Consider the following 25,263-nt stretch of genomic DNA (forward strand, 5'->3'; position numbering starts at 1 on the left):
TGGCGAGAGAGACAATACTAAGACCAAATGTCAAAATGACATTGAGACTGAGACAAGACTGAGTTAAAATGACATTGAGACTGAGACAAGACTGAGTTAAAAAAAAATGACATTGAGACTGAGACAAGACTGAGTTAAAAAAAATGACATTGAGACTGAGAGAAGACTGAGTTAAAATGACATTAAGACTGAGACAAGACTGAGTTAAAAATTACATTGAGACTGAGACAAGACTGAGTTAAAAAATGACATTAAGACTAAGACAAGACTGAATTAAAATGACATTGAGACTGAGACAAGACTGAGTTAAAAAATGACATTGAGACTGAGACAAGACTGAGTTAAAATGACATTGAGACTGAGACAAGACTGAGTTAAAATGACATTGACACTGAGACAAGACTGAATTAAAAAATGACATTAAGACTGAGACAAGACTGAGTTAAAAATTACATTGAGACTGAGACAAGACTGAGTTACAAAATGACATTGAGACTGAGAGAAGACTGAGTTAAAATTACATTAAGACTGAGACAAGACTGAGTTAAAATGACATTGAGACTGAGACAAGACTGAGTTAAAATGACATTGAGACTGAGACAAGACTAAGTTAAAAATTGACATTGAGACTGAGACAAGACTGAGTTAAAATGACACTGACACTGAGACAAGACTGAGTTAAAAAATGACATTGAGACTGAGACAAGACTGAGTTAAAATGACATTGACACTGAGACAAGACTGAGTTAAAAAATGACATTAAGACTGAGACAAGACTGAGTTAAAATGACATTGAGACTAAGACAAGACTGAGTTAAAAAATGACATTAAGACTAAGACAAGACTGAATTAAAATTACATTGAGACTGAGACAAGACTGAGTTAAAAAATGACATTGAGACTGAGACAAGACTGAGTTAAAATGACATTGAGACTGAGACAAGACTGAGTTAAAATGACATTGAGACTAAGACAAGACTGAGTTAAAAAATTACATTAAGACTGAGACAAGACTGAGTTAAAAAATGACATTGAGACTGAGACAAGACTGAGTTTAAAAATGACATTGAGACTGAGACTGAGACAAGACTGAGTTAAAAAATTACATTGAGACTGAGTTGAAATGATACGAAGACTAAGGCTCAATGATGTTGTGCTGCACATGCTGCAAGTTTGCATTCTATACCAAAGCCTATCAGTTATGACAAAAAAACAGCCAATGGCAGTTCAGCAGAACTAGGTTTGCCTAGTCTATATCTTTTTCCTGTTTATGATTAAAAATGCTAAGAAATATATTATTAAATAATACAATTATATGGTGACTAAGATTGGGTCTATGAGCAACAAGCCATATTTTGAGACCAAGACAAGACTTAAAATCATGTCTAGACAGTCCAAATGACATGGTCACTAGAAAATGATTGACTCATGATGTTGAGACTGAGAAAATATTGAGTCATAATGATGTCATGACAGAGACAAGGCAAAGAGACGAGTCAAAATGACATGGTGACTAAGATTGGGTCATAATGACATGGTGACTAAGACTGGGTCAAAATGACATGGTGACTAAGATTGGGTCATAATGACATGGTGACCAAGACTGGGTCAAAATGACATGGTGACTAAGATTGGGTCGATGAGCGACAAGCCATATTTTGAGACCAAGACAAGACTCAAAATTATGAGTCAAGACTGAGTCGACATGACATGGCGATTGAGACATGATTGACTCATGATGTTGAGACTGAGACAAGAATCAGTCATAATGATGTGACGGCTAAGACAAGATTAAGTCATAATGATGTCATGACAGAGACAAGATGAGTCAAAATGACATGGTGACTAAGATTGGGTGAAAATGATGTTATGTTAATTTGCAACCCTACACATGCTGCCAGCTTGTATTCTATACCATAGACAGTCAGTTGTGACAAAAAAAAAAATCCATACAGCCAATGACAGTTGAACAGAACTAGGTTTGCTTAGTCTCGTTTTATTGTTGTGTTTTCTAATTATTTCTTATGTTAGCTGTGGCTGGATGAGCACTTATAGGAGTAAAAGATAGGATTTAAATAAATAATTCTAGAAAAAATAATAGATTCTAGGCACCTTTTATTGGAGGCTTTTTAATTATACTTTGCAAAACAACTTGTATTACATGTTGTTAGCTGGCTTCCATTACAATGAAGAGAACAGACTAATAATCTGCCAAGATAATATCTCATTCAGCTCTCTTTATTTCCTTATTCCTTTGACTGCTTTTTCTCATGATCTGCAGTCTATTCCGAGGCCGGCGGAGTGGAACGCGTCTTGTTGTTGAACTAGTGTGGAGTGTTTTTTGGCCTCTCAGGCTGCTGTGAGTGTAGAGGGCCAGAAATAGCTCTCAGGAAGAGCAATAAGGAAAATAACAGAGTGATCTCTTTCACTGCGAAAGAGTCCTGACAAACAAAGCTGTCACAGGGACATCATACGGGTCAGATAAGATGATGCCTGTTCTGTCCCAGTCCAACACCTTTGACCCCTAAAGCAAAAGAAGTATCTAGTCTAACGTCAGGATGATTGATGGCTGGAAACAGCTGAAAACTACAAGCCCAAGCAGCAGTCATTGTAAGTGCCAGGGAAGACTTGCACGGTATATTGATGCCTCGTTTTATTGCAACAATTGCTTTTGCAATATGCAAATGTCCCTCTAACTCATCAGATAGTTGTTTCATTCTGTGCTGTGAATATCTGCACTATCACAGCTGTGGATTTATTTGTTTATTAGACAAAATAATAATTCAGGCCCTTCTTGAACCACATCAAGAATCGACAAATTTTTTTACTTATATAATGGGAGGCATACTGTTACTGCAGACAAGTCGAGCCAAGAGGCTTTATTTGGCATTTCAACCATATACAAGTACAAAGTGGAGTGGAATAACACCCCTTCAGGACAGTGGTGCAACATAGAGCAACACAGAGACTACATAAAGTGCAGATGTACAAACATAGTGCAAAGAAACAATACAATAATAACAATAACTATGAATGCAATAACTAGGACAGCAGTCACAAGACAGGACAGGACAGCACCAAAAAAGCAGTCAGCACTGGCGGGGACAAAAGTGCTGAATCATATGACATGTAGGTATGACATATAGGCATTTTGAAGTCAGCTTATGGTGTACATAAATGCAGCCTTACTGAGGTGGAAGACTACAGTACTTAATACAGTATTTAGCAGTAAACATTTGCTGAGAAGCTGAGCAAGCTGGGCCAAATTGACACCTGCTCATTCATTGGTTCTTTCAAAATCAAGGGGCTTAAAAAAAAGAGTTGATCCTGTTTTTGTTGGAGGGACTGTTTCTACTTTCTACTTAAAGAAGCTGAATGCATTTAGTAGAAGTGGTGTCCACAGACATTTGGACATATAGTGTCTGCATATGAGCATGTAGAGTGTGTGTGTGGGCCAGGCAGTTTAGCCTCTATGTGTGGAGGAGTCAAATGGCAATACCATGCACAGCTCAGAGTGAGACTGAGTTAAGACTGAGTTCAAATGAGAACAGGACAGACATATGCCCGAGGCCAAAATAAAACTGGAACAGAATTAAAACCCAAATGAGTCCAAATGAGAGCAAGACCAGTTAAGACCGAGTTCATATGGGACCAAACTGCTTTACAGCTCTGCAAAGGAAATCAAGAATTCGACCAGGTGAGAGTGAGAACAAATTAGGACTGAGGTCAGACTTCAATTGTGTGTGAGGCTAAATTTATTCCACATGAGAGTGAGAGTTCATTCTAAATGAAAGCAAGAGTTAATATTAAATAATAAACTTTATATTAATAATATATAAAGTGAGACTCTTAATTAAAAAGATGAAAAAGATTTATTACAAAGTTATTTCCAAATTAGAGCAAGTTAACATCAAGAGAAAAATAAATACGCACTTTTTGAGAACATAAGGGGAAAAAACAACAAAATAGAAACACCTTAGTCACCTACTGTCTAATAAATATGCATTGGGACAATTTTCTTAAAGCCATAAGTTGAAAGCTAAAGCAGTGTGGCTGTGCTACCTAGACATGGCAGAAAGAGGAAGCTATCATCAGCATTCTATCGGTTCTATAGTTGTGTTGAGCTACTTAAATTGGTCTTGTTTGGTGTATTGCAAACAGCTGAACGTTTTGCTATTAAACCTTAAATTTGCAATAGGGTGAATAATTTTGATTGCCCACTGTTTATATTTAAATTTACATTTATGGCATTAGGTTGATGCTCTTCTCCAGAGTGACTTACAAGTTTACTCATATTACAAAGGTGGGCCAATGTAGTGATCGGAGTCTTGCCCAAGGACTCTTATTGATGTAGCACAAACACAGTCACCCAGACCAGGAATTGAACCCTGGTCTCCCACGTGGTGTGGTAGCTTACTGGCAGGTAGCGGTGTTACCTGTTCAGATCACATCACACAAAAAAAAAGATTCATGCAAAATTGATTCCACAGACTTATTTACATACATGGTGAAAGGTACATTTTCAAAAATGTATCCATATTAAACTCTATGATTTCAAAATGGTCATATGGGTTCTTTAATATTTTTAAGGAATGCATCATTAACCCAAAAACTCCAAGCACTTTACTCTGTTTTCAAGCAAGAGATTAAGTTGTTTTGAACTTCTGAAGAACTCTGAGGAAGCATATTGGACTGTCTCACAGTAACGGCACTGCCTAACTGATTGTTTGTGATTGTGATATCATGTTTCATGCATCATGAAAGCCACCCATACATCGTTGAAATTTCATAAAATAGTCGAGTGACAAATTTTAGACCCAGTGTAGAACTGCGTCCTACTCTAAAATCCGATTCATATGCACACCCAGTGAGCTGACCTGTGTGTATTACAATCACAATGAAACTGTCCAGCCCACACATACTGTGTTTGCGTGTGTGTATTACAATGTCATATTGAGTGTGTAACAGTGGACAGGATGTGTGTGTTTGTGTGTGTGTGTATCTCTGCCTGTTTAAGGCTCGCTGGTGTCCTGTACGAGCTTCAGCCTGCCTGGCTCGTTTGCATAATTTACCCCCTGTTTGAATACATTTCAATATATTAAATTTGATTGGCCATGCTCTGTCATAAACTCCCACCAAAGTGTTTTATATGCAGCAGCGGGTTTTTTTTCTGCCCGGCCTCCAAGGTGATTATCGATGCCATCCCATATTATCATGAGTTTTGTCTCATTCGAGATGAGAGCTGAGGAGAAGACGTTTGTGGAATGAGAAGTTGGCACGGATCATGCAAAGAGGCAGCTCTGAAACCCACAAAAAAGCAAACAAAAAAACAGCAGAAATTTGTATTTTATCCCACTTTTTAACCCAAAATTAAGAAGACAGGCTTAAAAAGAGTGATTTTTGATTTTGCATATGTCAAGAACGTCAAAGCTAGACGTCCTATAATGGCTATATTATCCTGCGTGAGTAAAGAAAAAAAATACAGTGAGCCAGAAATTCCAGCACATCAGGCGGCAGCGTGTGGCAGGCTGGCCCTGAAGCATTTAATAGCTGTTCTTACAGCTTAAGCTGCGAGCTCTCATGGGGAGGAGGAGCGAGAGAGCTGTATAGTGCTGTAAGGAGAGAGACAGAGAGACAGAGAGAGAGAGAGAGAGAGAGAGAGAGAGAGAGAGAGAGAGAGAGAGAGAGAGAAAAGAGGGAGAGACGGGCTGAGACTAAAGCTCCTCTGGGTGCACGCTTCAGACGAAGCTCCTCCACTAATGAACTCTCACTGACCGAGCCTCATCCCTGCACTGCGCTCGCAGGGAAAAAAGCATGCCAGGGCTTTTCTTTCGCACAGATTCCCAAAAAGTTGCAACAGCAAAGCTCTCAAAAAGTGAACTGTGGATTGGAGTTAGAGATGTCTCTTTAGCGGTAGTCCTTATACTGTAATTCATATACACCCACTGCCCTGACTTGGGAGATTGGCCTCTAATTATGTCAATCATGTGAGGCTATGCACTCATTGGCCACTTTATTAGAAACACCTACATCATACTCCCTTCAAAGCTGAAGGAAGAAAGCTTGGAAGGAACCAAAAACTGACTTAATAAATGCTATGAGGTCTTCTTAACACCACACAAGTCCAGTGTTATGCCCAGGTGTAGTGGTATAATCACTGTATTGTATATGTACTATTGTGCATGAGTAATAGTAATGCAGCATTAGCCCCATTATATATCCAAGTGTTGGTACATCAGGACAATGCAGAGATGTAGTCTGAAGGTGTGGAGCATAGCAGATGCCAAGAATGTAGGGCAGGTAACTGGTCTGGGGCAGGGAGAGGGGCCAGACAGGTGGGCAGTCATTAACTCAGAAAAGAAGAAAGAGATGGGATTAGTTCTGTCAACGGCTCCCAAGTGGCCCAGCTTGTGTTGGCCCACTTATTGAGTGAACGAAGGGCTGATCCCCAGTGATGCCACAGCCATCCATGGCAGGGGGCCTTCTTCCTTCTGGGTGGGAAAGCTAGCCGTGCATCTCGCTCCATCACTCAGCATGATACCTGTAGGTATGGGTGACTGTTAGCTGAGGAAGCACGTGATAGCCTTTACCTTTTTAGTGATGGTAGCGTTATGTGATGGTGTCCTAATTGGTGGGTGGGGATTCTAAAATATCTGAAATGTGAACCTTATTTCATCTTTGCATTTTCTTAATTTTCTTAAGCCAGTTTCCTTCTGATTGTATTCATGTTCAGTGCTTAGTTTCTGCCCATGGAGATGTTCTGGCACAATGTTGGACAGCTCTAAATGTAGCATCACTGATCACTGTGGTTATTGATTGACTGAGCCATGTGTAGGGTTGGGCTGTATAATGTTAATACCATATTTCTAAATCAGCCAGAATAGCTCATATATGATATAAGATTCTCACAGATTAATGATGTCTTGCTCTGAAAACAGGGAAGGGGAAACAAGCCAGCATAATTGCAAGTTTAGCGACATGCTGTATTTGAACGAAAGGGAAAGCAAGCAAACCTGGATCAACCAGTCTGCAAGATGTGCCTCAAAACCTCTAAGTGGGGTTTCAGTCAGCCAGAGTCGAGTGTGTTCTAAGGTGAATAAAATGTTATGCTGCTACAAACTAAGCACTAAACTGTGTTGAAATCAACTCAGAGTCTGCACTGTAGTCTGTGCAAGTGGCCTACACTGTCTGTGTCGCTCTGTAATTACACTGCCAACACACAGTTCTGCCATTGGGGTTTCTACGCTACCGTGTTGACTTCTTTGGGGTAATCCAAAAGATGGTGGCTGGAGCTAATAGCTGTTGTTACTTGAAACTGAATAAAAAAAAAATGAAGATGTTGGGGGAGATGGTCATGGATTCTGAGGCAGAAGAAGAAGGAATTTTCTGTGCTTATCCGGTCAACACATAGTCACCTTTGGGGAGGCTACGGCATACAGAACATGGCAATGCATAGGCTACAGCATGGATTTGCCGCAGAAGCATAAATTGTTTTAAACTCCACATCAGTCGTGACTTCCAGATTCACCTAAAGATCTGCTTGCTCATGTGCATCTCATGTGTGTCCAAATAGCTTGCTCTCTGCATTCCTTGACTCTGCCAGATCTGTTGCTTATGTTCTCAGTAAATATACAGACAGAGCTGACTAACCTATAGATACACATGGCTACCAGATCACATCATTAAAAGGATATTTTAGCAAAGTATTCGGACACAGGCGGCCGTCTGCAGCTTGCTACAGTAGCCAGACCTAAACACTGTGGTCCTGAGAAGCAAAATAAACTCCATTCCTGTACAAACTGGCTAAATACGCAGAATTTTGCATATTTACTACCTGAAATACGTGTTCAGTTTAAGATGTACTCTTTAAAACATCCCCCTGTCACTTCCCAGCAGAGCTGCCACTTTATGCAGACCACATGCTGAGCACACTGCTGCTGGGGTCTCTAAATATACAAACAAATACATTTTAAATATAAACTGTGTACGTTTTCCATTGTTCTTCGTCATTCTTATATCACCCAAGCACAATCAAACATCAGGTATACCTAACCCACGTCTGGTTTACAGAAACAAATAATAACACTCTGTTACACCCACACACACACACACACACACACACACACACACAGCCGTGCCAATATCAAGTGTCATTGCTGTGCTGAGGTCTACTGCTCAAATAATATTCTGTGGTCAGAAACTAACTAATGATAAATTAGAGAGCCTGTGTGTTACAGCAGATGTGCAACAGTCTAACAGTACACCTATACAGGGCACCTGTCATGAAGATTTATAGACAGCCATATATGTTATGTTAATAACCTGTGGAATTACATTTATATCCTGTATTTACAGGTCTGCATTTTTTCCATTTGCTTCTGTGTCAAAGAATTACAAAAACATGATGAAAAGATAAAGTATGATTTTTCAAACAAAAAATCATATAATTCATATAATTTACTTTCTGTACTTTTACAAACCCTAAACTCAAATTTTCTTTGCTTGTTTCAAAGAGTAATTTTTTATTTATTAAGAATAACATTTTGTTTATATTTTATTTATATTTTTATTTATAATTTAAAATGTAGAATTTTATTCATCACTGGCAGAAACTATGGCTTGTAAGAGGTAACTATAGTTAACTATTTGGACACCTCAGGCCAAATTACTAATGTATATTCATATATAAAAAATATATAAAAATACTTATATATATATAAATATATTTGATGAATTGTGCAACTGTGCTGCTGGCTGCCACATAATCCCAACAAATACTAGATCCACCCCCATAGTTTACAGTTGGCAAGGGGTTCTTTACAGCAAATGCTACTTTTACATATTTTCTAGATATTGTTTTGCAATAGTGCAACACCAAATCTTCTTGCAGGTTATTTTTTGCTTCCAAGGAGGGGAGTGGTTTTGCATAACTGATCAGCACATTAGCAGTTATATCTATGATTTTATTTTTTTATTTTTTGGTCTTCCAGATATTGCCTCGACTTCCACAGTTCCTCTTAACTGCCATTTTTATGACATTTAGGACACTGGAAACAATGAGCTGTAAGTGCTTGCTGATCTGCAGCCATTTGCTTGGAACTCATGGAATTTTTTCATATCAGTTGACAATTTGTAATGACTTTGACCTGCCTAACTGCATTCAGTCACAAGAGCATTAGCCAGCACAGGTACAAATATTAAATAACTAGTTCTGGATCACAAATGAAACTGCAGCTTACCCCAAAGGTACTCAGTGAACCTTCATTGCAGAGTTTCACTGCTCCACAACCCGATGCTCGGCGGCTTTGTACACCGTAAGCCAGCACTTGGCATTTGGCATGGTAATCAAAGGTTCATGTTTGGGTTACGTTCATGCTTCGTTCATGAGTATCCCATTTTAGGCAAGCACAAAATGAGGCTCAGTATTGTGTGTGGCCTCCACGTGCCTGTATGACCTCCCTACAATGCCTGGGCATGCTCCTGATGAGGTGGCGGATGGTCTCCTGAGGGATCTCCTCCCAGACCTGGGCTAAAGCATCCGCCAACTCCTGAACAGTCTTTGGTGCAACGTGACGTTGGTGGATGGAGCGAGACATGATGTCCCAGATGTGCTCAATCAGGTTCAGGTCTGGGGAACGGGCGGGCCAGTCCATAACTTCAATGCCTTCATCTTGCAGGAACTGCTGACATACTCCAGCCACATGAGGTCTAGCATTGTCCTGCATTAGGAGGAACCCAGGGCCAAACGCACCACCATATGGTCTCACAAGGGGTCTGAGGATCTCATCTCGGTACCTAATGGCAGTCAGGCTACCTCTGGCGAGCACATGGAGGGCTGTGCAGCCCTCCAAAGAAATGCCACCCAACACCATTACTGACCCACTGCCAATCCGGTCATACTGAAGGATGTTGCAGGCAGCAGATCGCTCTCCACGGCATCTCCAGACTCTGTCACATCTGTCACATGTGCTCAGTGTGAACCTGCTTTCATCTGTGAAGAGCACAGGGCACCAGTGGCGAATTTGCCAATCCTGGTGTTCTCTGGCAAATGCCAAGCATCCTGCACGGTGTTGGGCTGTAAGCAAAACCCCCATCTGTGGACGTCGGGCCCTCATACCATCCTCATGGAGTCGGTTTCTAACCGTTTGTGCAGACACATGCACAATTGTGGCCTGCTGGAGGTCATTTTGCAGGGCTCTGGCAGTGCTCCTCCTGTTCCTCCTTGCACAAAGGCGGAGGTAGCGGTCCTGCTGCTGGGTTGTTGCCCTCCTACAACCTTCTCCACATCTCCTGGTGTACTGGCCTGTCTCCTGGTAGCGCCTCCAGCCTCTGGACACTACGCTGACAGACACAGCAAACGTTCTTGCCACAGCTAACATTGATGTGCCATCCTGGATGAGCTGCACTACCTGAGCCACTTGTTTGGGTTGTAGAGTCTGTCTCATGCTACCACGAGTGAGAAAGCACCACCAACATTCAAAAGTGATCAAAACATCAGTCAGAAAGCATAGGTAGTGAGAAGTGGTCTGTGGTCCCCACCTGCAGAACCACTCATTTATTGAGTGTGTCTTGCTAATTGCCAATAATTTCCACCTGTTGTCTATTCTATTTGCATAACAGCGTGTGAAATTGATTGTCAATCAGTGTTGCTTCCTAAGTGGACAGTTTGATTTCACAGAAGTTTGATTTACTTGGAGTTATATTGTGTTGTTTAAGTGTTCCCTTTATTTATATATATGTGCATTTATACAACAGTTACAGGCACGCAAGCTGATTTTGCCATAAGTCTGCAAGCAGTCTCTGCATTCTTGTTTGTACTTGTGTTGCCTGTGGACTTGTGAAACGTCATCAGTTGCAGCCCAAGTGCTACTCCATTTAAAAGCTCACATCTAGCTGAGTACAGTCTGAACACCCGGGTGTGTTCTTGTTCCGCCCGTGTTATCGAGACTGCATCAGGAAGTGACATGTGTGGACTTGACATTTCCAAATATCCCAGAATGCTATACGCACCACACTGCTGTTCCAATTGCAAATTGCCATACAGCGTCCTCCCGTCCTCAGGAGTTTGTGCTCAAGTCGAACTCGCAAAAGTTTTTTTCACTATTAAGTACACTAGTCCGAAACTGGCGTACTTTCTTTCGAGAATCCCCCCTGTATGACTCCGCTGAACGCCGTGAAACCAAGGTTGTTACGTCAATGCACCTGAGCCACAGAAACAAGGACAACCCAAAACTAAGAACAAGAAGAAACTGTGAGTGGGGAATGGAGTTCAATTTGTTGGTCTGGGTAAGGAGTAGGAGAAGGAACTGCAGGCTACACAGTGAGTGGACATTGTAACAAGCTGCTTGTTAAAGAACTCCAACTTGGTGGAAGGAAATGCTAAAATGAAAACATATTAAATTGTTCGTTCATGTCTCAATTCATGTATTTCTTACTGTATTTATTTTCCAAACTGTTGCATGAAAGCAGTAGAACAGGAGCGGGAGTGTAATTGTTGATGAAACACGACTTACAACAATAATGCACTGGCTCTCATGTTCTATTGCTTTACTATATATATATATATATATATATATATATATATATATATATATATATATATATAGTGGAGACACCTCAGCAAACCTCAATTTCCAATAAAAGGTGAGGTGAATACAGATGACAGCTCATCTGCAGAATGTCCTGCTTTTTGATCTGTGATCGTACTCTGACAAGCCACAGCATTACTGCTAGTTCTCATAGTTGACTTCATTGCCTACTGAACAGAACGGTCCATTAGTATGTACCGTGTGCATATGTCAGAAGCGTGTGTTTTGCGAGAGCCCGGGCCCGTGGTTTGATGCGTCACGTTCCTCCGTGCTCTCTCTGGGTAGAGACAGGCTGCCATGCTTCAGCGGGTCTGATAATTATTTCTCTCCTCCTCTCCCTCACTTTTTTTTTTTTTTTCCTCTCCACCAAAACTTAACTTTCATTTGTAGTTGGACTTGCCATTCTTCTCCCAGTGGACTTGTCACAGGAGTAGCTGGCTGAGCACTGTCCTAATGCGGACTAGGGCCTTAAGTTAGATTAGATAACATTCTCCAAATGAGAAAAAGAAGGAATTAAATGGAATTTTACTCCCTTATCACTCTGTTTGAATTGCCTGTGTGATTGTGGTCCACGACAAAGCTTGATAACACGTCTTCATGGGTTCCTATGCAGGTCTTTGCTGCGGCAGTATCTGAGAGGGGGTTAGAAAATATCCAGGCAATCAGAAGCACAGGTGTGATGTTCTCCATACAGATTGTGTGGACCTGGCACTGAACATGTGCTTGGAATGACAGGCATTTTAGCATTACCAGTGTCACAATGCTTTGGATCTGCCTTGTAACAACAGCGAAAAACCCTTGTTGCAGAACCGTTTTTTTTATTATTTAAACCCACTTGGTTCCCCACTGTGGAGAACAACCATTTTACCCTGCATGCAACCATTGGAAGGGCCCACGTCCTACACTTTTACACACTTAAATAAAGGTTATTTTGTAATGGTAATGGTTATATATGGCAACCATGACAACTCTAAGAAATATGGATGCTTAAATGGTTATTTGCCTGGTTAAAGGTGTCTTTGTGTTGGTGGAATTCACTTTGTTGATGGTCTTACATAGAACTTTTGTGTTTTAATAATCATATATAGCACCAGAAGGGGTTCCACTATGGTTATGACACTGGCTTTGTTCCAAAAACAGTTCAACATGAATGCACATAACAAGGTGCCACTCATTCTGTGTGCATATTTATACAGCTTTAAACATGTCTGTTTAAGTCCCGCCTTCTCATCACCACTATTGGTCTACCTTCGTACCTGCATCTGCATCAACCATTGGTCAAACTGCTTCCCACCACAGCCGACTGACTACAGCCTAAAGATGCCTAAAGGCAAATGTAAATAAAGCCAGGCTGGTTTCGTTTCCATTTATTTGCATGGTGGTTATTTGGCTTTATCTTTATTTTCTTTATTTATGACTCTATTTTATGTAAAAGTTTATAATAAGGTGATATTTATTTACTATTATGTACTAATTTTGTTTTAATGAAAATATAATAAATAGAAATTAAAGTTTTGGTAAAGGAGTACATGTGTATATATTAATGTTCATTAACAAAGATGCATGATTTTAAAGATATTTAACTCCCTCCTACCCTCATACGGTCCCCCTCTGCCATGGTCGTACAATCTGGTCCTACTTCAAGCCCCCCAGCCACAACATCCTAACCCTGGCCACATGTGTCCCCAGTGTCCTGTAAAAAAAAATACTGTAAAGATTCGATAGCATTGAATCTAGCAAATAATGTTCCTAGAAGTGAACATTCAAGCCAAAACTGTAGGCAGGCTAAGCTTTTAGAGGCTAATTAGACAGACATATAGTTCTGTGCAAAGCAAAAACAATAAGCACTAATTGCTAATAAATACTAATAATAAATGGAATAAATCACTTACCAATGTATTTATTCTATACAAATGAATAAAAAAAAATACATTGTGTTTTTATTTGTGTGAGTTTCTTAGCTTAACTATTTATTAGGTGAGCTGCTGTATAAATCAATACAGTGGCTGAAGTGCACAGAGAAATCAGTAATCAGCCCTGTAATAATCTAACCAACACATCAATAACTTAAATTACACAGATAACACAGACTGCTGACTACTGTAAAAAAAAAAATATATATATATATGTTTTTACAAAAATACTGCTAAGACAAGCAGTTGGAAGTTTTTGCACTTGCCTAAGACTTTTGTACAGTGTGTTTATGGTTTGGTTTTGGGTTCAAGCAGTTCAAGCCAAATGTTACCATTTTTTTAAATAATCCAACCACTCTGACTGTATGTCAGGGTTTTGTTCTTTATAAATATCACAAAAACAACGAGAACTCCAGCTTGAAGCTTGAACAGCGATGCAAATGGTACCTCTGTATTTTTTATTTTAGAATTTAACAGAGTTTGCCATAATAGTTAGTTCTCTATACAACCACTGCCTTTGCTACCCCTGAACTCTCTCTTTGTTTGGTTTGTAAGGGGTCAGCTTCGAAGCACACTGGCCATGGCATTCATGCCTCAAAATGCCTCTTCTTACATTTCCCACTCAAACCTCATTGCAACAGCCGAGAAATCCTTTTGACAGTGAAGCCTGTTAGCTTTTAACCGATACCACATTAGTGTTTGCAAACAGAAGAGGAGATGTTCGTTGATGTAAATGCAACTTACAACGACACACAAACAGTGCAAAATGAGTTAAACCTGCTGCAAAGGAAGCAATAAAATTAGCAGGGATGGGTTTGCGTTTTCATGTGTGTTTGTGTGTAAAAGGGTCAAAGCACAATTGTTGGCACAGGTCCATTATCTAGCTCTCATTTAAAGAATTGTTGACTGAATAATACTAGTCTGGATCATTTGTAGAAATCTGATAAGACACAAACAAATAAGGGGGTTTTCAGAATGTAGGGAAAAAAATCAAGTCACAGTGATAAGTGTCTGTCAGTATCATTCATGATGCTGTCAGGCCCTCTTCATCATGCCCTCCCCCAGGGCAATCCCAAGCCCCTGCCCACAGGCCCAAATAAGGACTTCCTGGTTGTTTGAGTTGATTCATGGTCATTTGTGTTCATGTGTGTTTGATTCATGTTCATTTGTGTTGATTCAAGGTTCATGTGTTTCACCTGGGACTGGGGGTACCTAAGGAGCTTTACCCCCCTTTGTTCACTGCCGTGAATTGACTGAGGTTCCTCACATGGCACAGCCAGGTCAGGTCGGCTCTAGTTCATGACTCACGTTCAGGAGTAGGTCTCCAGTCAACTCTCGTGGCAAGCGAAGTACATTCGCTTTCTGCTCAGGTTCAAGGCAGAAAGCGAATTCGTTCAAGGCAGCACAGCCAGGTTAGGTCGGCCTTGCCATTTTGTCTAGCGGCTGGTTCTCCAGCTACCCCTCTTTAGTTGATGGAGCGCAACTCTATCCTCGGTTTGCTTTAATTCCCCCATGCCCAGACTCGGCCTGTGGGTTTTTGTTCTAGTTCCTTCCTTGCTTTTCCCCCATTGTAGCCTTTTAACTCTGGCTCAGCTCCCGGCTCCTCCCAGTCTCAGGTTTGTTGTGTTGGCCATTTCGGTTGTCACGCTCTGGTTCTGTTTCTTGTTTTAGCCCTAGTTGCTGCTCACATTTCATACCCCTCGTGTTTGTGCTCGTTTTGTTTATTAAACCTGCTTGCTTTGTATCCATCTCTGTGAGTCTTCAGCCCTCTTGGTCTAGCCGTACACACCATGACAGATGCCAGCTGATGTGTTATGAGCGCTTCATGAGCATATAAATGTTCCCCTTTTGTACGACTAATTGAAATGTTATGTAATATAAAAAAATCATTACCTTTATAATTGGTCAACATTAGCTTACCTACTGAGTGTCTAAGCTAGCCTAGTTAGCTAACAAAAAAACATGGCTAGCCTAGATTCTCACCACTCTTCATAATGTTTTGTACAGTGTTGTTCTTAAACCATCTTTTTTCTTTATAGGTTGGAACAAACATGGCAGAATATCCTTGGCAAGCTGAGAGGAAACAAATCTTAACTAGAAAAGGCATTTCTTAAAGAAAACGCGAAATGCGAAATGGTTGCTATGGTATGGTATACCAGGTGGTTGCTAGGGTGATTGCTAAAGAATTTCAGATAGTTGCTAAGATGTTCCTGGTGGTGTCCAGATTGCTAAGTGGGTGTTATGTTTGTGGCTAATGTGTTTCTTGGTGGTTGCTAGGGTGATTGCTGTGGTACTTCAGGTGGTTGCCAAAGTTTTCTACTTTAACAAATTAGATTTTTATTAAACAGATAGTCATTATTGAGCTGTACTGCTGTTGGTAATCCTGTTAGACTAATAAGTACTTACCATAAAAAATTAAGATAAAAACGATAGGGTTTATAATGCTAAAAAACAAAATGTTAAAAATAAACAAATATGGTCAAAGTAACCATATAGTCTGGGTCAGTTTAACCCAGCATTTTCTGAGAATGCCTAGCCAGCAACTACAGTCAAGCCAGAAAGTTTGCACACCCTTTTCAGCTTCTCCACTTTTTATTACGTTACAGACATATTTGTTTGTCCCACAATCTACAGAAAATTGCCCACAATGACTAAGTGAAAGCAGTTTTTTGTGCTATTTTATAAAAAAAATCTAAATGTACAATATCATATGCAGACAATTGTGCACACCCTATTATATGACGCCGAAATGTGAGCTGAGGTGCATTAGAGTCCACGTAGGGTAAATTCAATTAATTGGACATGATTATGGATTGCCAACACCTGCCTATATAAGCTCCCAGACTTGACAGAGCATGTCAGAGCAAACTCCAAGCCATCGGGCCATAGGAATTATCTGCAGAAACTGGATTGTTTCAATGCATAAATCTGGAGAAGGGTACAGAAAAAAAGCTGCAGCTTTACAAGTCCCAAAGAGCACATTGGCCACCAAGTTCGGAACCGCCTAGAATTTTCCCAGACCTGGCCACTCCCCCCAAACTGAGTGACTGGGACAGGGAGGGGAGCAGTAACCCAAAGGTCATTCTGACAGAGCTTCAGTGTATCCTTGTAGAAGATCAGCCATCCAGGTAGCATTCCACAAACCACACCATTATGGTAGAGTGGCCAGACGAAAGCCACTCCTTAGGAAAAGTCACATAGTGCTTGGAGTTTGCCAAAAGCAGCCTATTAGACTCTCAAACCATGAGAAACTAGGTTCTTTGGTCTGATGAGACAAAAAAATATATATAACTTTTTGGCCTGAATACAGAGAGCCACCTCTGGAGGACACCAAGCACTGCTCATCACCTGCATAATGCCATCTTTACGGTGAAGCATGGTGATGGTAGCATCATGATGTGGGGATGTTTTTCAGCAGTGGGACCGGGGCGACTAGTCCTGATAGAGGGAACAATGAATGCAGCTAAGTACACCGAGATCCTTGAAAAAACCTGCTCCAGAGTGCTCTGGACCTCAGACTGGGGCGAAGGTTTACCTTCCAACATGACATCGACCTGAAGCAGACAGTCTAAAGAACAAAGGAGTGGCTTTAGAGAAAGTCTATGAATGTCCTTCAGTGGACCAGCCAGAGCCCAGACCTGAATCTAATTGAACTTCTGTGGAAGGAGCTGGAAATGGCTGCATACTGGTGGTTTTAGAAGAAAAATATTCAGTGAAAGTTCCTTACAACACCCCAACCACTTATGGCATCCCTTCCTCCACAATTTCAAACTGAAGAACCTCCAAAAGGTCCTCAAGGAATGCATTTACAGTTGGTAGTCAAATGCGTCTCTTAATGGTTAGTCGGACTAAAATCCAATTGCTTTGTGAGACTGAATAAGCAAATTTGCTCATTGCGTGGCAATTATTACTGGTGTTTGGGTTGTACTGGGAGGAGCTTAGGTTGCTGAATGCATCTCGGAGATACAAGGCACTGCTATAACATGGCTCAAAATAAACTCAGACCTCCTAAAGTAGATTTCTGTCCATTTTAAATGTGTCATGGGTGTGGGTTCTCCAGATGAAATCCTGATACTCAAGACAGATGGCGCGACTGAGCGTAAACGGGGTCTAAGATTGCACAGTATCCAAACATCACTACATCACTGAATATGTACAGTTTACAAGCAATGAAAAACCAGTAAGAGTTCCAGTTAATTGCCACCAGCACATATATGACCCTGTGATACCTGTGTGGCCTGTATTGGTGGAACTGTGTAACAGCGAGGTTCCCCACACTGCAGTATACACCAGTATATGTAAAAAGATGTAAATGTTGATGACAGTCAGCAAGTAGCGATTCTCCACAGAGCCACCGACAAGCAATTCTTTTTTTCTTTTCCTTTTTTTTTTGCCAACAGCCACAGAAGGGAACACGCATCTGCCCCATGGTTCATTGTGGAAATGCAGAATAGCTGCAGTTGAGTGACAGCTGTTAACACTGAACTGAAAGCCTCGAATGAACCCAGTGAGTATATTTGTGCAGGAATGGCTTGTTTGGATGAATGCTGCGTATATATATATGTGCTCTCCAGCCCTGACTGTGCGGCTGGCTTCTCCCCTCATTCACACACATTCACATATACGCGCACACACACTCATGCAGGATTACTCTCCCTCAGCACTAGCACAGCTACTGTAGGCTGCACTCCACAGATAAAAACCTACACAATGCCTCTAATAGGCCCTAGAAAGACAGCGTATCCAATGTTTCAGACAAATGTATTTGTTTCCATGAAGGCTAAGACGTAGATTAGCAGTGTCGGGCCGGGTTACAGTATTGTTGCTTCTGAAAGGAGTCGTAAATGTGGATTTAGGCGATAATTCACACATTCATACGAGTCCATGGGGAAGGATCGCTGAGATCACTGATGGTAGTATAATTGTATGGTTGGGGAAGAATCATTTTCGTCCTCTCTGACTAGCACTATCATTGTTGGACATGTTTATTTATTCATATTCAGCATCACGCTCCCGAGTTCTCATTTCTTTCATCCCTGCCCAGAAAGGAAAGGAGCTATTGTCCCACCTATCCCTGCTGCTGCTGGTCTTCAATACAGTTGTGTATCAATCAAATGCAAATTAGTGAAGTGCAAAGTACATTTTTGTATAAATACATGAAAAGTAACCAGAGATGCGGCACTCCAACTTTCTCCACAGTCTGATATCTTGACTCAGGATGTCAGCTGGAAGCAATAAATGACCTGATAACAGTGCTCAGGTTCATCATTTTTTGTAGTAGTAACATACTGAATGACCGTATGATTTTTAAAAGAAATTGTACAGAAATAATGAGGTGGTAATTTAATGAACTGCAGGTCAGTAATCAGATTTGTGCATCATCAGATACGTTTACAATCTAAAGCCCACAGTAATGGGCTTTACTGCAGCATTAATGTTCAGGCTTTGCAGCCAACAGCTCCTTTGTTGCTGTAAAACATGTACTAAAATAATCTCTTACAACTGTATAAAATTCTAAAAAAAAAATAAGCCTCAACTATAAGCAATATTGTAGTCTAGTCTAGTCAAGAGAGCAGGAATAGTCAAGACCAGGGCATTGATCCAAATCAAGACAGAGAGTTACATTTACATTACATTTAAAGGCATTTATCAGACGCTCTTATCCAAAGCGACTTACAAAAGGGCTTCACTGTTTACTCAAGAATAACTTCAGCTAGTTTGATTAGACTAAAGTTCAAAGATACCTCTAAGCTCAGACATTACTAAACATAAATCAATATGGAGAACATAGTACTCTACTATTTGCCTGAAGAGTATTCTCTAAAGAGGAGGGTCTTCAGTCTGTGTTTGAAGACAGCGAGTGACTCTGCTGTTCGGACACCCAGGGAAAGTTCGTTCCACCACTTCAGTGCCAGGACAGGAAAAATCCTGGACGCTTGTCTTCTGTGGATCTTAAGTTGAGTAGTAGTCCCTGAACTTTGCAGTAGTTCTTGTCAAATCTGAGACTTTGCAATAGTCGAGTCCAAGATCAAAACTTTGCAGTGGTCAAGTGCAAGTGAAGGCCAAGACTTTGCAGTGGTTGAGGCCAAGTTAAGACGGACACTTTGCAGTAGTCGAGTTTGAATCGCAATTGAGAGTTTACAGTAGTTACGCCAAGGCTAAAACCTTGCAAAAGTCGATAACACATCAAAACAGACACTTGGCAGTGGTCATGTACAAGTCAAGGCAGAGGCTTTGCAGTGGTTGAGTCCAGCTCAAGGGCAAGTAGGGTTGCCACCTTTTAGAAATGAAAATAGTGACGCCCACCATGGCTCCTCTGGGCCATAACCACCATGGTCCTACAAACATCTTTAATCTAGAAAATATGCATGTATTAAAGAATAAACATTTACTCTTAACTAATGTATTTATTTATTAACTATTATGAATATCATACTGTATCAGTAGTTGTTCTTTAAATGGTCATATATATTATTTACATTGGCTAAAAATACTAAATATTAAATACATTTCAAATGCAAATTTAAAAACTCACCATAAAATCAATTACATAAAACTCAACTAAAATAAGCTATGCCCATTTTACAGTTTGCCTTGTAATCATCTCTACTGATGCTGTCCAGTCAAGGATGTGTATCCTCGCCCTCACGTCTGTATTGGACATTTATGGAACGCCACTTAAAGGACAATTCTGTATTTCACAAGACGGGTGCCAACACTAAGAGTAAGATTTCACAGTAGTTGAGTCCAAGATCAAGACTTTGCAGTGGTCAAGTGCAAGTGAAGGCCAAGACTTTACAGAGGCCAAGTTAAGATTGAGGCTTTGCTGTAGTCAAGTCCAGGTCAAGAACGAAACTTTACAGGAGTCTAAGACTGACACTTGCAGTGTTTGAGTTCAAGTCAAGAATGAAACTTTGCCGTAGTCGAGTTTAAATCATAAATGAGAGTTTCCAGTAGTTACATCAAGACTTAAGCTTTGCAAAAGTTGATCCCATGTCAAGACAGATACTTGGCAGTGGTTGAGTCCAGCTCAAGTAGTCCAGCAGTTTCCATGTCAAGATCGAGACTTTTCAGTAGTCGATTCCATGTCAAGGACAGGTCTCCGCAATAGTTTAGTGCAAGTCAAGACAGAGACTTTGTCTACTTCAGATACTGAACAATAATCACACATCCAGCTGTTGGTCACTGACCATGCTGTTTTGATTAGTACAAGCTCACTGTTCATACTGTAAGTCGTATAAAGTCATTAGTCTTATCCGCAAAAATCACAGATCAATTCAACAATTGCTCAGTAATGCAGTATGAAGCGGAATGATTTCATATGTCTGCTAGATCATGACAAATGACAAATATGGAAATATTTCCTTTGTATCAATTACAAAGGAATTTTAGTCATATATTTTTGACAAAAAAAAGTGACGTTTATTTGCAATTAACTTGAATTAGAGACAAAAAATAATGATTATTTGCAAGAAATAATTAAAACAGCCAAAAAGAAAAGCGAGATCAGAGGTTATTTCTCAATGAGGGTTCACAAACATTCCATTATGAAATGACTCACGTTTCCATCAAATTACAGTACTGGAGCTCTGCTCTGTCGGCTGCTGAGACGAACTAAAACTCCTGCGGTCCAGTGTAACCCCGAGAGGGGTAATTAAATAAAAGTAAAATTATCTTTTAAACAATATTTAATATAATATCATTTTTTATAAACAATACAGACCAGAAAATAAATCTGGCGAGAGTACATTTACAGAGTCCAGCACGTCTAACTCGGCTAACATGGCTAACTGGCAGGTTAACATCTAGCTGATTAGATCATGTTGGCAATTTTACACATTTTAACATCAGATAAAGATACTTTGTACAAAGTATCTGTTAATTCCACCAACAGAACAAGACAATAATAAGTCGTGATAAATCACAGTATGATTCAATATCTAGTTGCCTGGCCACGGGACTACAGCTCATGGCCTGCAGACGGTCTCTTCCAGCCAATGCTTTTAATCACTTTGCATCTTTTAAATTGTTTTCTTACAATTTATAAGGGGTTTTTGCAAATTGCAAAAATTGCAAATTTCAAAAGATGCAAAGATACTTCAGAGCAGATGGAAAATGGGTTTTTGTTTTGTTTTTGAAACTGTATAAGGAATGGGCGGAGCATCACATTTGAGAGACAATGTGCTGTCCATGTTTTTCTACAGTCATTGCTCTGTCTTTTCAGTTCTCTTTAGCGCTGACTGTGCAGAACGGTGACCTGTTTTTCTACCAAGCCTCTCTGTTATTTGTTTTGATATGTTAAGACTGATTTGTCATTTCTGTATTTTCAACACATGCACGTTTCCTTACCACTGCAGATTGTAATAGAACAGGCCTATATCTTGGCCTATATCTATAACTATGGTTAGCATCCTGTGCAAAATGAGAGCTTCTGCTTCACTTTTGTAACCCAGCTATTGGTGTGAGCATATTTTCTACATGTTCAGAGATTCAGGTGGCACAGAAACGTGTGCTTTCCATTGTTGCAGTGCGTGCTGCGCACGGTAAGGGCCAGCCACACTGATTAACACAGGAGCGCACTGAACGCAGCATGAAGTTGCTTCTGTTGCTTCATTTTACGCTGTGTTTTGGAGAAGAAAAGGAAAAGGGACAAAAAAAAGAGGCGTTGCACTCGCCTGGTCTCGAGCTAATTTTTGCTTCTTCCTTACCTCGAGACCGAGACGAGGCAAGTCAAAAGAATGTCAAAACTGAGACTATTCATTTTCTGGGAATTGCATCTACAGTCATCTGTACCAGGATTTCGACTCTGGCTTGCATTCACACCTTCCCAGTCCCGTTCCATCACAGTCTCTTTAGTCTTATGAGCATAATCCTCCTATTATAACTTACATATTTCCATTCCGAGGTTTCCGTTACGGATGGTACATCTTTTTGTTTGGTGTTAAAAACCATGGTGTCTCGCACCAGGGTTGCTGCCAGGGATTCTAACAATTCTGCCAAAATACAGTTAATACATTTAATACATGTTTTAGGGCCCCTGTCAGGCACAGAATTGTCTGGCACCAAGAGCAGCAGGTCCTGTAAGTGGTCCTGCAAGGTAGAGCTGCTGCAGATCTGAATGGTTGTACAGGGCACGTTCCACAGAAGCGGGTGAATTTAGAGTCCAGGGCAACTTGAACTCATCTTGAACTCAACTTGTCATTGTGTGCAGTGTGAAAGGGTGCACTATCCCACTGAAAAAAGACCACTGCTATTGGGGAATACAGTTGCAATGAAAGGGTGCACCTGGTCCACAATTATGGTTCGGGAGCCTCCACTGGCTTGTCTTTTTCTCACCGTGCATCCTGGTGCCATCACTTCCCTAGATAAACAGCACACACCTGCCTGGTCATTTATGTTATGTGAAAGAAAGCAGGACTTATCAAGCCAGGTGACATTCTTCTGCTCCTCCAAAGTCTAGTTCTGATGCTCACATGCTCATTGCAGGCGCTTTTGACAGTGGTATTCTGACCAGTCTGTCACTACGCAGCCCCATACACAGCAATGTGCGATGCATTCCTCCCATAATTGTGATTGAAAATTACAGACCTCTGTTGGTAGTTACTCACCACTGTTGACTTGGAGCACCCAACAGGACTTTGGTTGTCGTTTGGTCGCTCGGGTCTTCACCACTGACCATTTCTCTTGCAACCAACAAGAGACTGACTGTTAGCTTGCTAACTAATATATCACAGATCTTGACATGCAAGGTTCTTTGCTTTGTCTATGGGTAGTCACAATGTTTTGGCTGTTTTGGTGTATGTTTCAGATTCTTAACTGTACTGTGGTTCCAGTTCACATCCTAACTAAACTCAAATATACAGAGGCTGCCCAGCCAACATGTCCATGTGGGCCTCATATAGGTTTTAACTGGGCCCCAGTTAGACCACAGTTGTACAGTTATACATAGATTGTTGTCCTAGACAAGGTAAATGGCGCAAACTTGCCTGTCCTTGTGCTGTAAAAGAGAGCAGTGATGGATTGGCAACATCTTGACGATATCGGTCAAGATGTTATCAGTATCGGTGCTGGTACCGATCCAGTATATCAGATCAGCGCATGGCTAAAAGTAACATTCAGAAAGTCCTTTGCTTAGCCTCTAGGCCTGGGAAAACCTAGGACAACGGCGCATGTACAACATAGTTTCTGAGCGCAGAATCCCAAATGTGGTATTATTGAAAACACTGGGTCGGTGTCATTTTTTTTCCTTAGCTGTTATCTGTGTCCCTGATGTACAGTGTATGTGTTTTTCTATACACTCGGGTGTGAGTGTGTGTGTGTGTGTTTGTGAGCAATTGTGAGATGGATTGTGGCGTGTCAGAACAGCTCTGCCTGACCCAGATAGATGACACTTCCCAGCCTTCTCGCTTTCTCCTCCTTTCCTCTTCTCCCAAGGGCCCGTTCTCTTCTTCCACTCTTTCTCTCCAGACCACTACATGGAACAGGCAGCAGCAGAGACTGCCTTAAATCCAAATAAATCAACAAATAGGACAAATGTCCCCTCCTCTTGCAAGCATCTTCTTTTTGTTCCACAGGCTTTTGTGGGGGGACGCATTGTTCCTTAATCCCTCAAACAGATGCAGCTAATTACGCGTACTGAAAGCATCTAATGCTGCCTCAGAAGTTTGATCTCCTTGCTCACTGGTATAGGCTGCCCTCTGGTGCAAGCATACTGCAACTGCTTTCTAGACTTCTACACCTGGCCCTCACAGAGCAGTTTGTTAGGTCTACCAGTCAATGATCATGCCACTATTTGGCAACTACTTTCACCACTGGTCAGTTTCTGACCACATGGTTAACACTGGACACATCCACGTTGGTGCCATTTTGAGGATGGTCCACCATCATCCTCATCAATAGCACCAACATGGATGTGTCCATGGCTTGTGTTGTGTTTGGAGTTTGGTATGAATGTCAAAAATGTCCAGCCAAGAGTGGTCAGTAGGCAAACACATTGTGTCTCTGCCTGGACGCAAGTAAAGAACAAAATACTCAGTAAGGGTTTCTAATAAAGTGGCCAGTAAGTGTACATGTGATTGCACCCAATCTTTGTTCACCTCCCCCTTACTTTCTACAGATACTCTGATTCAGTAATGGCACTGCTCTCCACCAGCCCGGCTAGTCTCCTATGCAACCCGCCTGTGTTTAACCTTGCCTTCATGCAGATTGTGACGTTTGTCCTCACCCTGCGCTGCAGGGCTCCACTGCTGAGCATGCTGTTTCCACTGAGGCTCTGATCTTTTAGATGACAGCGAACGTCCATCATATCCCTTTCGTGACTTCTGACAGACGTGACAGGAAGAATCTGACATGCAACCGGAATATCTCTTCAAGCTTGAGAAGATCATGTCTGCACCTCCAGCTACGCTCCATATAAAACCAATAAATCCACAAATAATGACTGTCAATGTTTGTAAACAGAACTGCACTGCTTTGAAACTGCTCTGCTTCCAAACATATATGCATGGAAAATATTTGGTGTATACACCGCCATCGTACATGGCCATGACTTTAACTTGCCTAATATTATGTTGGTTCCCCTTGTACCCCCAAAATAGCTCTGTCCCATTGGGGAATGGGCTTCACAGACCTGGCCAACAGTAGCATTTTAGTGAGATCGGATCAGACTGGCTAGCCTTGGCCAACCACCATCCAGTCTCCAGATTACCAGTTGGCCCTTTTGGGACCATTTTTGGTAGGTACTGACCACTGCATACCAGAAC

Source organism: Salminus brasiliensis, chromosome 14 (genome assembly GCF_030463535.1).
Source record: "Salminus brasiliensis chromosome 14, fSalBra1.hap2, whole genome shotgun sequence".
NCBI lineage: Eukaryota > Metazoa > Chordata > Actinopteri > Characiformes > Bryconidae > Salminus > Salminus brasiliensis.